The following is a 15,284-nucleotide window of genomic DNA, read 5'->3' on the forward strand; positions in this document are numbered from 1 at the left end:
TAGTTAGGTTTAAGTAGTTTTAAGTTATAGGGGACTGACGACCTCAGAAGATAAGTCCCTTAGTGCTCAGAGCCATTTGAACCATATGCACCCAGCCGGGAGTCGAACCCGGGCCCCTTAGGGGGGAAGTCCGTCACGCTGACCATTCAGCTATCGGGGCGGACACCCAAACGCTTATAAAACCACCATTAAGTCTCGTTTAAACTAAGGTAAATGGCTGGCAGTCTACATCTACATCCATACTCCGCAAGCCACCCGACGGTGTGTGGAGGTGTTTCTATAATAGACATCACATATTCGAGGAACTGCGATCTTTCCTTGATACGAAGAGCAAGATGACTTAACAGATTATCTAATTTCCATCATATGAACATGGAATGATTCTACAGTAGTTTCTTGATGGAGCTTCCCTTGATAAGAAAAGCGACATGACTTTAGAGATTATCCAATTTCCAACATATGTTGTTCCTTCATAGTTCTCTACAATCTACAAAGACACCATAAGAAACTTAACATATAAGCTACAAGATATATTTATAACTTTTTCAGAACACATTTATAGCTTTATGTTAACGTATTACAAAATAACTTTGTATCACTTGTGTCATAGCTTATAGGATACACTGGTACATAAAATTACAGGAAATATAATTGTTTCACTAGGTCTCTTGTGGAATAAATTTCATTGCGAGTTACAAGGTCGTGGATCTCTTCGCAATGCCAACACAATAAAATCACTCTTCACCGGAACAGAAACATAAATCAAAGAGACAATAGGTACTATGTTGATTCCGTAAGGAAAAATTAGCAATTTAAGAGGTGTTCAGCATCAATATACGACGGATGCACTGACTTTAATGGTGAGAAGAAGCGTCCTGTATGTCCTGACATAAAACATTGCCACGATCGTTAAAGTTCATCGTATCCGATACGTTAATATGGAACCCATTCGCAGAGCGCATGCGAAACTTGGTTATTAAGAGCTCTTAAAACTGAGAAGTAATTCACATCTGAAGACAGTGACACAGACAAGTACCAACATATAAATTTTCAAGGAATGTGACATTTTTATGAGCTGAACCACAGACTGCGAATGTTTTCTGTTTTTACTTCCGTTCTTGAGTGGCTCACGGCTCGTCAGCTTGTCATCAGACATTACTGCGAAATGCCGTCATCTCAGGTAGTGCAACCCAAATGCAGCAGCCAGCAACAAACGATAAAACTTGAGGAGCGTAAGTGTCCAGGTTGCTCATACGCGGTTTAACGGTTAAATTGTGCTGCTATTAAATAGAAATTTGTAACCAAGGACTTATTTATTGCTAGAAGTAACAAATATTGTACACAATTTGTAAAAACATATGTAAATAATTACTCATAAATTCAAGGAGCACCCACTTATGGCAAAACTGCAAACTCTTAAGCAGTTTATAAAACATAGAAAAATGAAAGTTAAATAAAGCAAAGTGAGATGTAATGGAATCTGTGGTAAGTACGGAAAAATGATTGGTTAAGCTGTGAACCATAGCTTTCACCTGCATCTCACTTTAAATTTATCTACGCATTAGTTCTAACGTTTTATACGTGCGCTCTATCAGAGATGTAAGAGTTTTTCAACGAACATTTAAGCTATAGTGTCTTTATCAGAGTTGGACATTATGCTGTCGTCATTGACTATGATTTCCAGGTACTGTCTGAAAAAGCTCTGAAAACCAAAACTAGTTAACAAGAAAAAATAAATACTTAACAATATTCCATAATTAGTATTTTCACTCAGAAGTATAAAAATATTCCAGCAAGCTAAGGTGGAAGAATCCATTGGCTGACAGTATGTTTTACACAAGTGCAGAATTTTAGAGGTCTTGAAACAGCTTTATGAAGGTGATGTAGGTTTTAAGCTTTGAAAAAAGATAGGTGTATATATTACCGAGCTGTTACTTTAATAAATTATGGTTGTAAAATACTGACAAGAATTATTTACACATTAATGAAGAAGGTGATAGCGACCGACCTCAGTTTGGGTTCCGCAGAAATATAGGTACACTCGAGACAGCGTAGAAGATACGTTGAATAACTGCATTTACAGCATTTGTACATTTAGGGAAAGCTTTTTCACACTCACTGAAATTCTCATGACCGCAGGAATAATACACAGGGAAATGTAATGTACAGCTGCTACAGAAACCAGACATGAGAGGGAAGCAGTAGTTGAGAAGGGAATGAAAAGGGTTGCACCTAATCCCTGATGTTCCTGAATCTAATATTGAGAAAGTAAATGTTTAAGGTTTTTCGACAATGTTGTAATTCTGTCTGCGGTGACAAAGTAATTACAAGAACAGTTGAACGCAATGCATAATGTTTTAAAAATATATTATAATATGGACATCAACAAAAGCAAAACAAGGAACGGATGTGTAGTCCAGTTAATTGAGGTGAAGAAATTAGAAATCAAGACAAAATGCAGAGTAGCAATAGCATGAAAAGCGTTTCTGAAAAAATCAAATTTCTAAACATCGAATACAAGTGTTACGAAGACTTTTTTTAAGGTTTGGTTTGTAATGTAGCCTCGTATGGAGATGTAATGTGTAGATAAATGGTTCAAGCAAGAAGAGAGAATAGCTTTTGAAACGTGGTGCAACAGAGGACTGGTGAAGATTAGGGAAAACGTAATTTATCGCAAAGCCTGACTAAAAGAAGGGGTCGGTTGATAGACACATCCTGAGGAATCGAGGAATCGTCAGTTTGGTGAGGGAACGAAATGTTAGGCTAGATGAAACCAAGACTGAAATGCGTGTAGACTACAGTAGTTGTATAGAGATGAAGTAAGTTTCGCAGGATAGAATAGAGTGGACATTTGCATCAAACCAGTCCGCGAACTGAAGGCTACGACATCGAAATATAAATAGAAAGGCTCCTTATGTGCATCACATCTTGCAATGAATTGGGAAGTTTACGTTATGTTCTGTAGTTACGACAAAAAGCAGTTACTGAGAAAGTTCAGCGTTGAAAAACCTCGACGACTGTTTCATTAGGTAACGCATAATAAGAACTGTTAGGTGGAAGTACGAGTAGACCGGAAAAATCACGTATTAATGAGTTTCATTGAAAAAGAGTAGTGTTGGATATCAAAAAAATCTTGAAAAATTATGTCATCGAAAAAATGTCTTACCAGAGTCGACAACAAAAGCACAGGCGCCCAGGGGTGGGAGAGGGGGGCGAGTGACATCTGGCTGCTGGACATAGAGAGAATTCATTTAGTTTACGAATATAAAAAAGGATCTGCCACTGCACGCCTCGAAATTTTATGACCTAAAATACCTGAAAAATTCATTAAAATTACATGAAAATTCGTTAAAATGACATAAATATTATATAAAACACATTACGTAGCGTTAAAAGTGAATTAGAGTAGTGAAAGATTTTATAGGAGGAACTTAAATCACAAAAAGGATAATTACCTTGAATCGCTAAGTTTTTGTTCCATTCTTGGAAGATGTACGACACAGTTGTATAACTATGTTAGAGTTATTGCAGTATGTGACAGTTAGCATGCAGAGATTCTAGAAAGTGAGGGAACGTTGTCTTCAGGCCACGTGTGAGTAGCAGGGCAATGGCAGCGTCACCACACATTGTGATTTGCCTACATCAGGGGAAAATATACATTCAGGGACAAACCTATTATTCTCTTTTGACTGAAAGTTCCTTAACCAATTGATCTTCTCAGTGGATTATGACGCCCTGCAGATAATCTGTCTTTTTAATTGACAGATCCTTAACATATTGTTCAGTTAAGTGGTTTTGCAAGAACCCGCCACCACTCCCCCTCCAACTCCCCCTCCCTCTCATCCTCCCCCATCCGTCTAGGAACAACCCTCATCAAAACAGGCATACTTTTGATATCAATTTGATTGACTAACTAATTAAATTGCTCAATTAATTAACTTCCCCCCCTCTGGAAAACCCCCAGTCTTACCCCTCCCCTCTCCCACCTGAAAACTGGTGGGGAAAAGAATCAATTGATTGACCATTTGGCAGGAAATCAATAGCAATGTATGGAATATTCTTTAAACAATTTAGACAATGTGTGGAATATTTTTTGTTTAATCAATTTATGGGATACAAAGCTCTTTATGGGATATGGTTTATTTATTTATGTAAAGAACTTGGCAAGAAATCGATTGCAATGTATGGAATATTATTTCAACAATTTAGACAATGTGGGGAATATTGTTTATTTAAACAGTTTATGGAATATGAGGCAGTGTACGGAATATAGTTAATTCATTTATTTAAAGAATTTGGCGGGAAATCGTATGCAGTGTATGGAATATTGTTTAAACAATTTATACAATGTGCGGAGTATTGTTTATTTAAACAGTTTGTAGGATACGAGGTGGTGTAAGAAATATTTAGACAATTGTGGCCTTTTTCATTCCGACTGCATAAGGAAACACATAATTACACTGTCATGGACCACTCAAACATATCTCAAAAACTCTCTCACATCTCTCCACCCATACTGGCTGCCCAGACGCAGGATGTGCTGGAGGGACTTGGAAGCACAACCACACTTATCGCATGGCTGTCAGCTTCTTGCTGTTGGCTGCCATATCAAGCGGCCGTGTCCTGTTTCTGCATGCATGAACCAACCTAGCGGATACCAGCACATTTAAGACACACCTTCCTTCTAAAGCCAATACCTGATGGGAAATGTTACTAATAAACAATTAATTTCCCGTCACATGATGGCGATGTTGGGCATATAAGATGGACGCAGTACCTATTTCGCACACACAAATTGACGATGTTACAAAACTAGTAGGAGGCGGCTTGAAATTGGCTTTAAAAAAAGATTGTTACATACAGAGAGAGAGAGAGAGAGAGAGAGAGAGAGAGAGAGGGCTGTAGTTTGCTTTACAGATGACGTACGAACCAGCATAAGATATTTCTTTCCACCATGGAATCTAAAGTCCCCCCGGCCTTCCTGGCGCAGTTTTCTTGTGATAAACCTCAAAAACTGCTTTAAGAGTTATTACATCTGGTTTTTTAAGAAATGTGCCGAATATTGTCATGTACATAACTTGAAGATGTCACAGGACCTAAATGTACCACGGCACGAAGTGAGTGAACTTTGCAGTTGATTCAAGAATATTTAAACAATTTGTCATTTAATTACATGTTTTATCCCGAGGAATATCAGCGTCGAACTTAATCAAGGCCTCTAAAAAGAATCACGGTACACTTGTGAAGCCATCCCTGAGACACTGTGAGCGCTTTTGTGGGAGTTACGACATCCTTTGCCACTGTGGCCGAGTGGTTCTAGGCGTTTCAGTTTGGAACCGCGCTTATGCTACGGTCGCAGGTTCGAATCTTGCCTCGGGCTTGGATGTGTGTGATGTCCTTAGATTAGTTAGGTTTAAGCAATTCTAAGTCTAGGGGACTGATGACCTCAGATGTTAAGTATCATAGTGCTTAGAGCCATTTGAATCATTTTGAACCACATCCATTCCCTGTCTTTGTGGAAAAGCTGCTTCAGAAGTTACTAATCCAATTGAATGTGTCTCTAAATACACATTCTGAAAGATCGCTGCAAACAGTTTGCTTCAATTTTGCTATGTATACCACCACACTTGAACACAGACACTAAAAAGATTGCGCCATACTTGTGAAATTTCCCTGAAACACTAAGGCGCTTTTGTGGGAAATACAACAACCTTACCTTGTCTTTTAGCATGAGCTGCTTCAGGAGTTACTGAATCCAATTGAATATGTCTCTAAATATACTTTCAAACAGATCGCTACACAGTAATCTGCTTCAGTTTTTCGCTGTATACCGCCACAGTTGCACACAGACTCTAAAAAGATCTCGGCACACTTGCCAAACCTTCCTAAGACACTTCACGCACTTTTGCAACGATCCAATCCGGAGCAGTAGCAGTTGTCATGGCTAGATGTTGGAGATCACTACCAGTCGGGAATTTGACGTCGCGATTATGTGTTTAAAGTGCTACAGAATTCCTAAATTGATTCTCTCCGCTGCTTTCGGAAGGAGGACGAGGAGGAGGAGGAGGAAGATTGCAAACCAGACTCCATAACGATGCATCGAGAAGCGCTAAACACGGCACACAAAAAATACGATCTGGTCCGTAGCAGCAGTTGTCATGGTTAGATGTGAGAGACCCCTGAAACACTGGCAGATCCCGCGCACTCATATCCCGAGGTCCACACGCAGTGCGGCAGTCCCCTTTTTATGCCGCCGGCGCCAACGCTCACAGGTCGGTGAAAACCACCACAGCCGTGGACGCGCGTATATGCCAGCGTGCACCACCCCCAGCCATGGAAGGCGCCCGAGGACGATCGGAGTAGTAGGAATTCTGATGCTATCAAAGCGCCCAGTGCAAACACCCGTCATTCAACACACTCTTCTGCTTCTGTCGCTGCTCACTGGGAACACTGATGACTTCGCTAGCCCCCACTACCCAAGACAAGCTCATTCTTCGTAGCTAACAACCCGTCACAGGCTAAGCTAATCCATTACTTCTGGCTGCCGATTCCTTGTGACCGCCCACGCAGCCAGCTTCAGTGCACTGCGAAGCAAACAGCTGGAGCCTGGACGTATAGAGTAGTTCTAACCAACTCTACTCCGACATAGACCACCCAGTTTAAAAAATCCACTTTACCGAATCCGAGAAGTGATGTTGTTGACCATAAGCCTCGAATTTCTCACGCGAAATATAGATTTCTCTCTAAGTCGTTTTCGAAGACATGAAATCGGAGCACACACGCTTTTTCACATCGCTGAAGTGTCGTTACTTGTTGTGAAAATCCTGTAACAGTATGGCATAGGCTACAATACCTCTAAGTATTCCCTCATCACGTAGGAAAAGTAGTTTTCTTACCTGTTACGTCATGCATCACAGGATTACGATATTAAAATTATCTTTGGCCAATGATAGGGTGCTAACATATACCTCCGTCACATGATGCCTCCTGACTTTCGAACTCCCTTACAGTAATCAAATATTTAGTCACCAACGAAGTCTCCTAAGGTAACAACATAGAGAAGCTGTAAATATCAGGTTTATACTGCATATAACTTTATGAATTGAAATGTCGTCAAAAGATATCGGCACAGTACTTCAATTCAAGAATCATATCTGTGCTACCCTAGCCATCGCTTCCACTCTTCAAGAGACAAGTCACTGATATCAAATTGATAGGCTGATTAATTAAATTGATCGTGAGACTCACTTTGCTTGGTGAGTGTAGGAGTCAGATTACATTCACCAGGTAGCTCAAGTGAGAATCTCTGAAGGGAAGACAATGTCCTTTTCGAGGAACACTATTGAGAACCAACACTTTAAGCTGACTTCTGAAGAATTCTACCACCGGTAACATACAGATCGCATAAGGACTCCGCTATTAAAAACACGATTACAACGACTATTTTACTGTTGCCCTGAATAAAAAGTGGTCTTGGTTCTACAGGCATACCCAAGAATAGCTGATAGCATTACACTTTCCGGTAGAAATGCTGTCTCCAATTTGGAATCAAGTCTAGCCATTCAACCACAGATTTACGTTGGATACTATGCAGATGTCTTTTAATGATTACAGCCACTGCTAAATCATATTTGTGACACTCTCATCTATCGAAAAGAGTCACCTTTCATTTTTTTCGAACCAATCCGCTACAGAAAAACTTCAGTACGGTTTTTTAGACAGTCCCTCTGCATCTTGTATCTGTTCCTCAGTCTCTGCCCCGCCATTGCTCCAGTTTTGTCGATTTGTTCATCCCAATTTAAGTCGAAACGGAACAGAAGTCGGAGAGCGATATACCTACCACCTTCTGCATCCGATGGAGAAAATTATGAGCTGAGTTAATGCGACAGGACCGTGTTTTAACCAATCAGTCGAAATAGGAATATGCTGCCATAATACCACCAGCCACGTAAAATGTGTAAGACGAGGGCCAAACGACGCTTTCTCCTGCAACAAGAGGTAGTAGAAAAAAAGCTATATGAGCAGTCATGGTGGCGTTTCTTACAAGAGTTAGGACGACTCTACATTATATGGAAATTTGGTGAAGACGAGGATTTTGCTACTTTATTGCGGTCCGTCTCCAAACTGCATACAGGTAATGCAGTCTGAAGAAGATCTGCGTCTCTCAGGCTGCAGTCATATCTGTCGCCCAAACATTCTCTCTGTCCTCGTTATTTTGAACCATTCAGCAGAGAAATAACGTCATCCAGTAGAGAGCTCGATAAGATATTATGTAGTGGGACGCGAAATTGAAGCGTCACCCATCTACCAGTGTCAGCCCAGTTTGCAGGTGAATATAAGTTTAATTTATTGTTTTGTTTATGTATTTTGTAATATTTGTAATGGTTGTGAATTTTCTAAAGTTTTGTATTTATTTTTATGTTTCATGTACGGAGGGGGCGGCGCAACGAACGGAGACAGCATCTACACTGCCGGGACCAGAGAGAAAATTGCTGGGCACTATACGTCGCGGGTCGACAGCCAAAGAGCAACAGAAGATCCTGAAACCGAGTTATTGCGTCGTGCTTCTAAAAACTGAAAGAATAAGAATTTGTAATGTTTCTACAACAATGACCTCATAGAAAGTTTAATTATGTTGTAAATGTTCAGTCCTATCTTGTCAAGGCTCAGGTTCACGTCTATATGTAGTATATAGGAAGATAATGAACTAGTGTATACTACAAAAGTTTAAATATGTGTTCCGAGAAATTATTTATGAAGAATTATATTAAGGAAGAAGCATTACTGATTTATTTGACGAGATTGTTAATTTTGACAACGTTCATCGCGAGTTTGAGTCTTAAAAGTTTATTCAATGTGGTTTTAATATTTATTAAAGCAGATAACTTGCATTAATATAATGTCTGAGAAGAAACAAACGACATCTAAATTGAAAAAAGTTTGCGCAAACCAATTGGACTGAGTGACGTAATTCTGCGCATACGACTCAGATGATGATGTTTTAATTACAGTTTCGTTCAAGAACCATTCACAGACAACTTTAAAAAGAATTGAAATAATTTTGAAGTGTTTTGTAACTGACGTAGGTGACGAAGTCTGCACATGGTCATATGTCAAAAGAAAATCATTTATACGAATCTTACGTCGTTACACTACAATTGCTGTGGCCCTGTCTTCTGATATACTGAAAACAAATACCGTCTGTGCGTCAGCATTGACCATATGTGATGATCGCATTAAAAAAAAGTGTATTGACCTACTGGAGCAGGTGGCCAGTGATCGAAGTCGTTCCCACAGACCAGTATAAAGTTTCATTGCCTGTACTGTAGGAGGACCATATCCGATAGACTCTGTCGCAATTCCCCATATTCTATAGCTGCGGTGTGTTTGCTCTGTTTTCTGTATGTCTGTGTCTGTACATCTACCTTCAAATCTTATCCTGAGCATGGTATATTGAGGATCCTCTTCCAAACATCGTTCCGGATATAACAGATGGCAGATCCACACTCAGACACTAACTGGGGTCTACTCTGAGTCATGGGAGCTATCTGCGAAATATCTAAAGACACAGACATACTGGAAACAGAGCAAATCTACTGCAACTGCATAATATGTGTCTGGAAGCGATTGGAAGCATTTGAGTATAGTGTTATACTCTGCTGTCCGACCAGAAAAATATTTCATTTACGCTAGGTGTTGACAACTGTACTACATTTATAAGCAATTTTAGGATACATTGCGAGAAGCGATGTCATGGTCCCATGTGCAGAAGTGACATAAAATCGATGAAGTTACGAAAAATACGGAAAATACGTATCAACTGAGAAAAAATTGACCAAAATTCTGGGGAAACTGAGGGCGTATGAGGGAGTACTTGATTGTCTTCTGCATGGTGCAGGAAAATTATTGTGCATGGGAACAAGTATGCGACAGCAAGAGGAATATGAGAAAGATCACAAGCCTAGGTGTGACTGCAAAGTTATCGGCAACACCCATAAAAAATTTTATAAAGTGTCCTTAGGTAAAGAGAGCTGTATTACCAGCTGGGGTAGCTGTAATATACAGCTACAGGGTGGATCCCATGTTTGCATGTTTGACCGTGTGCAAGACCGTAGAGGTGTTTCAAACCTTGACAGTCAGTATTTACAATGTGCTTCTCTGCACTCTCCACCAGTCACAACCATGCGGTGTCAGCTAACAAATGCCTTACAAACAGTTGCTGTATAGTTTTTTAATAACATTCTACTGTATGTCTACCGAGGTAATAGTGATATATGCAAGTTGACTGTTGTCTTTGATGCCTTCTTGGAAAAGAGAGTCATCTGCATCTAAAGAAGTCATGGTCTGCGTTAAAAGATGATAGAAAGTAGATGGTGTGATCGGTTGAGAGCAGTTGTAACGAGGTATGATTTAATGGTAGACTGATGACGCATTCTAGAGTGAGGGAGATGTTTCTGCACGTCATTTACACGCATTGAACCATTTTTGTCGTTGTTTTATCGGGGTGCATCAGTTGCATGATATAACCTATGATCGATTAATATAGAACTGCGTGTTCTGTGTGTGAGTTAGAGCACAATCTACCTACGATCGTTAACTGTAGACCTCTCCGTATCATCAGTCATTACAGAACTTGCAGCTGATGTGTGACGAAACATACCCATCGGTGGAAAACCTGAATAGGTACCATCCTCTAGATGAACGAAGATGTGTCTGGAGCACTCCATTTCTCTGTCACATCTTGGACATAAATCGAGACTTCCGTTTCATATAGGTACGAAGTGATTGTTACCACACTTGTCATGTTCGTCCTACCCAAAATGCATGCATGTGGATCATCGGGGAGAGGGCAAGTCAGAATTTTTTAGTAGGTTGGCTTCAAGACGCGCCAATATTCTCGTAGAAAATCAACAGCTCATGGGTATGTCAGCAATTTGACCATATACAGATTGAAAACTGTGGAAAAATATTAAAAAATAGTTCAAATGGCTCTGAACACTATGGGACTTAACATCTGTGGTCATCAGTCCCTAGAACTTAGAACTACTTAAACCTAACTAACCTAAGGACATCACACACATCCTTGCCCGAGGCAGGATTCGAACCTGCGACCGTAGCGGTCACGCGGTTCCAGACTGAAGCACCTAGAACCGCACGGCCACACCGGCCGGCAAAAATATTAAAATTCATGAACTAATTAAAATTCGCGGAAAACTTGGTATAATCAGGAAAAATTTATGTGAAATGCGTAAAAATTGAGATATGTAAAATCGCGGAAATCTAGTAAAATTACGGAAATTGACTGAGAATACATAAAAATTGAGACAAGTTCCATGAAATGAGTATTGAGCAAGATCAATAAAATTGCATGTTCTGGAGGAGGATAAGACTGTTACATCTTCTTTGGTGTTTATTTCCTCTTAAGATGTCACTATTTCTTCGCATGCGTTTTCGGCTGCTGGAGATCATTTTATAGGGCTGTTGTGAACATATCATGGTTTCCGAACCGTAATCGGCCTTGAACTTCGTAAACAACAGGCGTCATACACCGAGAGTTTTTGTTTTACAAGGAATCGATGTTTTATTTGCTGTGCAAGGTAGTAGTTTTACCACTTTGCGCTTTGTCGCCATAGTTTATCGTAGAGAAACTTTCAGAGAGAATGTATGTCATGTGCTGGGAATATATTTCTTACATTGGAATATTAACAGGGTTGCATTCCACATGACTAATAGGTCGGAGACCGCACCGCTCTAGCATTATAGCGTGTTTTAAGTGCAGAACAGTCTATCCTTAGTAATGCATGTGTTTATGTCCCACGACCATTTCTCTCTTACCAATACCGTCTTGGTACTGACATCAGACACTAGAACAATACTTCAAAATTGATAGCGCGTTTATTTATGTAAAATGCTTCAAACTACGTCTGTCTGGAGCTCCAACACGCATAAACCACACGTTTCTTCTTCCTAACTGTCTGTTATATATCATTACAACACTCTCGTATCTACTATACAACGATTAGGGGTGCTAACCTCCTCGACATGCGCGCATTTGAAGAAATGTTGTGCACTTGGATGGGCGTCGTTAGTAAGACAGATGTGTAACAATCTCGACTGAACAGTAGTTATGGACTCTCCTCGTTCTGTTCCTTCACGAGAATTGGAATGTAGCAGTCTACTTCTGGTCAGCTGCAAATTGAATCAGCGACTGTGTTGCAGGGAGGCTTGGTCAAGTACAACGTAAGGAGATCTTTCAGTCTCTAACTTTATCCTAAGAATGTGAGAATGCTCTGTGACTCCCATCCACATAGGGAAAATGGGCAATTATAATCGTGAATTTCGCACTATGATCGAAGTGTTAGAAATATGTAGATCAGTGTAGGATGACGTCTAGTATACTTCAGTATGTATATATTCGAGAATTAACCATGAGTGGATATACTGTCCAGTCATCTATCTACATTCGCAATCTAGTACATGGCACTCAAGAAGTGCATATTTAGCGATGATACAGCAACTGGGAAGCAAGCTGCCATGTCATTGGTCAGCAATGAAATTACGGAAAAACTGGTAAAATTGCTAAGTTTGATGGCACTATCAACTGTGGTGCTTATTGTGGTACATAGACGGTATCTTTCCCATCCCATCCATGCACTGATACACTGTTGATTACCACATAATGATAAACTGACATCACTTGCTTGAGATGGAAAGAGTGTCTTAGAGGGAGCAACACCTTCCAGGGGTGGCCTGCACTGAAATAGTGATGTATACGCGACTACCATAAGAGGAATCAATCAAAACAGAACACTGAGACCTCTGCTGCCCAATCACTGTGAAAGACGACATTAAATGTAGAGGTCATCAGTGACCTTCGGGCAGGTGTTTGGAATTGCTCCACAGTGCCGCAAAACTCTTTCAGTTTACATATGTTGTGATGTCTACTGCATTTTTTTCAATAAGAAACAGCCTCTTTCTTTTATGTCAATCATCCTGTGTGTTGTCGTAGAAGCAGCAACATAATTTACACCATGCAATGTCCAGTTTTCTGTGAGAGCCAATGGATCAATACGTGTTAATGTCAGTTTAGAACAAGCTACAGCATGAAGTTGCGCCAGAAAAAAATGGATTGCAATGTACAAAGCTGTAGTCATACACTGCTTTGATATGTTACAGCAGAAAAAACAATGTATCAGATCCTCTCTTGTGACTGATGGTCTGTGGGATACCGTCCTCCTACAGCACAGGCCGTGAAACTTTATGATCTGTGGGAACGACTTCAACCACTGGCCACCTGCTCCAGTGGGCCAATACATTTATATTTAATGTGGTATCACATGTGGCCAATGCCAGCACGCAGACGGTATTTGCTTTCAATATATCGGAAGACAGAGCCACGGTAATATCTTATCAACTTCCGTACCAGATGATGTTAGTGGAGTTTTTATATTTCATAGTTTTCTCTGTTGGATGGTACAAAATAACGAGGTTAGAGAGAATGTTTGGGAGACAGACATGAATGTACCCTGAGAGATGCAGATCCCCTTCAGATTGCAGTTCCTGTATGTTGTTTGGAGACGGACCGCAATGCAGTAGCAAAATCCTTGTCCTTCATCCAGTTTCCATATAATGTAGAGTCTTTTCTCCATCGGATGCAGAAGGTGGTTCTCCAACTTCTGTTCAGTTTTAACCTAAATTGGGATGAACACATCGACAAAACTGGACCAATGGCGGAGCAGAGACTGAGGAACGGATACGAGATGGAAAGACTGCCTAAAAAACTGCGCTGGAGTTTTGCTGTAGCAGATTGGTTCGAAAATAAGAGAAAGGTGACTCGTTTCGAGATATGAGAGTGTCACAAGTGTGATTCACCAGTGGCTGTAATCGTTAATAGACATCTCCACAGGATCCAGTGCAAATCTGTGGTTCAATGGGTAGACTTGATTCCAAATTGCAGACATCATTTCTACCAGAAAGCGTACTGCTATCGGCGATTCTTGTGTAGGCCTGTATAATCATGACCGCTTTTTATGCAGGGCAACAGTAACATATCGTTGTGATCGTGTTTTTAATAGCGGAGTCCTTACGCGAAATTTATGTTGTTGGCGGTAGAATCCTCCTGCAATCAGCTTAAAATGTTTGTTCTCAATAGTGTTCCTCGAAAAGGTCTTCCTTCCAGGAATTCTCATTTGAGCTACACTCGCCAAGAAAAGTGAGTCAAATGATCAATTTGATTAATTAGGCTATCAATTTGGTATTAGTGACTTGCCTCCTTGCGAGTGGAAGCGATGGTTTTTGGAGCGCTGTGGCGATATCTTTTAACGATATTTTAATGTCCCACCTACACGGGGAGGTTCAACCATCGTAATAAAATAAGATGTATTACCTAATTCAGCCTTCCATGGCTGGGGTGTTGCACTCTGGCATACGTATTTCCACGTCTGCAGCTTCAGACGCGGCAGCGGTTTTCATCGACCTCTGAGCATTTGTGCCAGCGGCGTAAGAAGGGATTGCCGCACTGCGTGTGGACCTCGGGATATTAGTGCACGAGTTCTGCGAGTGTTTAGCGATCTCTGACATCTAGCCAGGACAACTACTGCTACGGACTGGATCGTGAATTAAAAGAGTGTCGCGTTTAGTGCTTCTCAATGCATCCTGCACTGTCTTGCAGTTATATTTGCTGTTGTCTCTATCCTGTCATGCAGTAGGCTCTTCCTCCTTCGCTTCGTCTTACCCTCCCTTCCGAAAGTAGTGGAGAGAATAAGTTTAGGAATTCTATAGTACTTTAAATACAAAATCGCGACGTTAGATTCCCGACTGATAGTGATCTCCAACACCTAGCCATGACAACTGCTACTGCTATGTATTGGATCGTTGCAAAAGTGAGTGAAGTGTCTTGGGAGGTTTCACAAGTGTGCTGCGCTCTTTTTAGAGTCTGTGTTCAAGTGCGTCATTACGCATCGCAAAACTGAAGCAGACTACTGCGCAGCGATCTTTCTGAAAGTGTATTTAGAGACACAGTCAATTGAATTTAGTAACGCCTCAAGCAGCTTGTGCTTAAAGACAAGGGAAGGATGTGGAATTTCCCACGAAAGCGCGCGATGTGTTCAGGAATGGCTTCACTAGTGTGCCGCAATCTTGATCCATGTTCAAGAGTGATGGTGGTATTCCGCGGAATAAAATGTGTAATTACATTGCAAATTGTTTAAATATTCTTATGTCATCAGCAAAGCTCATTCTCTTTGTGCGGTGGTATATTTAGTTATTGTGACGTTTCAAGTTAT

The sequence above is a fragment of the Schistocerca cancellata genome, chromosome 1 (assembly GCF_023864275.1).
Source record: "Schistocerca cancellata isolate TAMUIC-IGC-003103 chromosome 1, iqSchCanc2.1, whole genome shotgun sequence".
Classification (NCBI taxonomy): domain Eukaryota; kingdom Metazoa; phylum Arthropoda; class Insecta; order Orthoptera; family Acrididae; genus Schistocerca; species Schistocerca cancellata.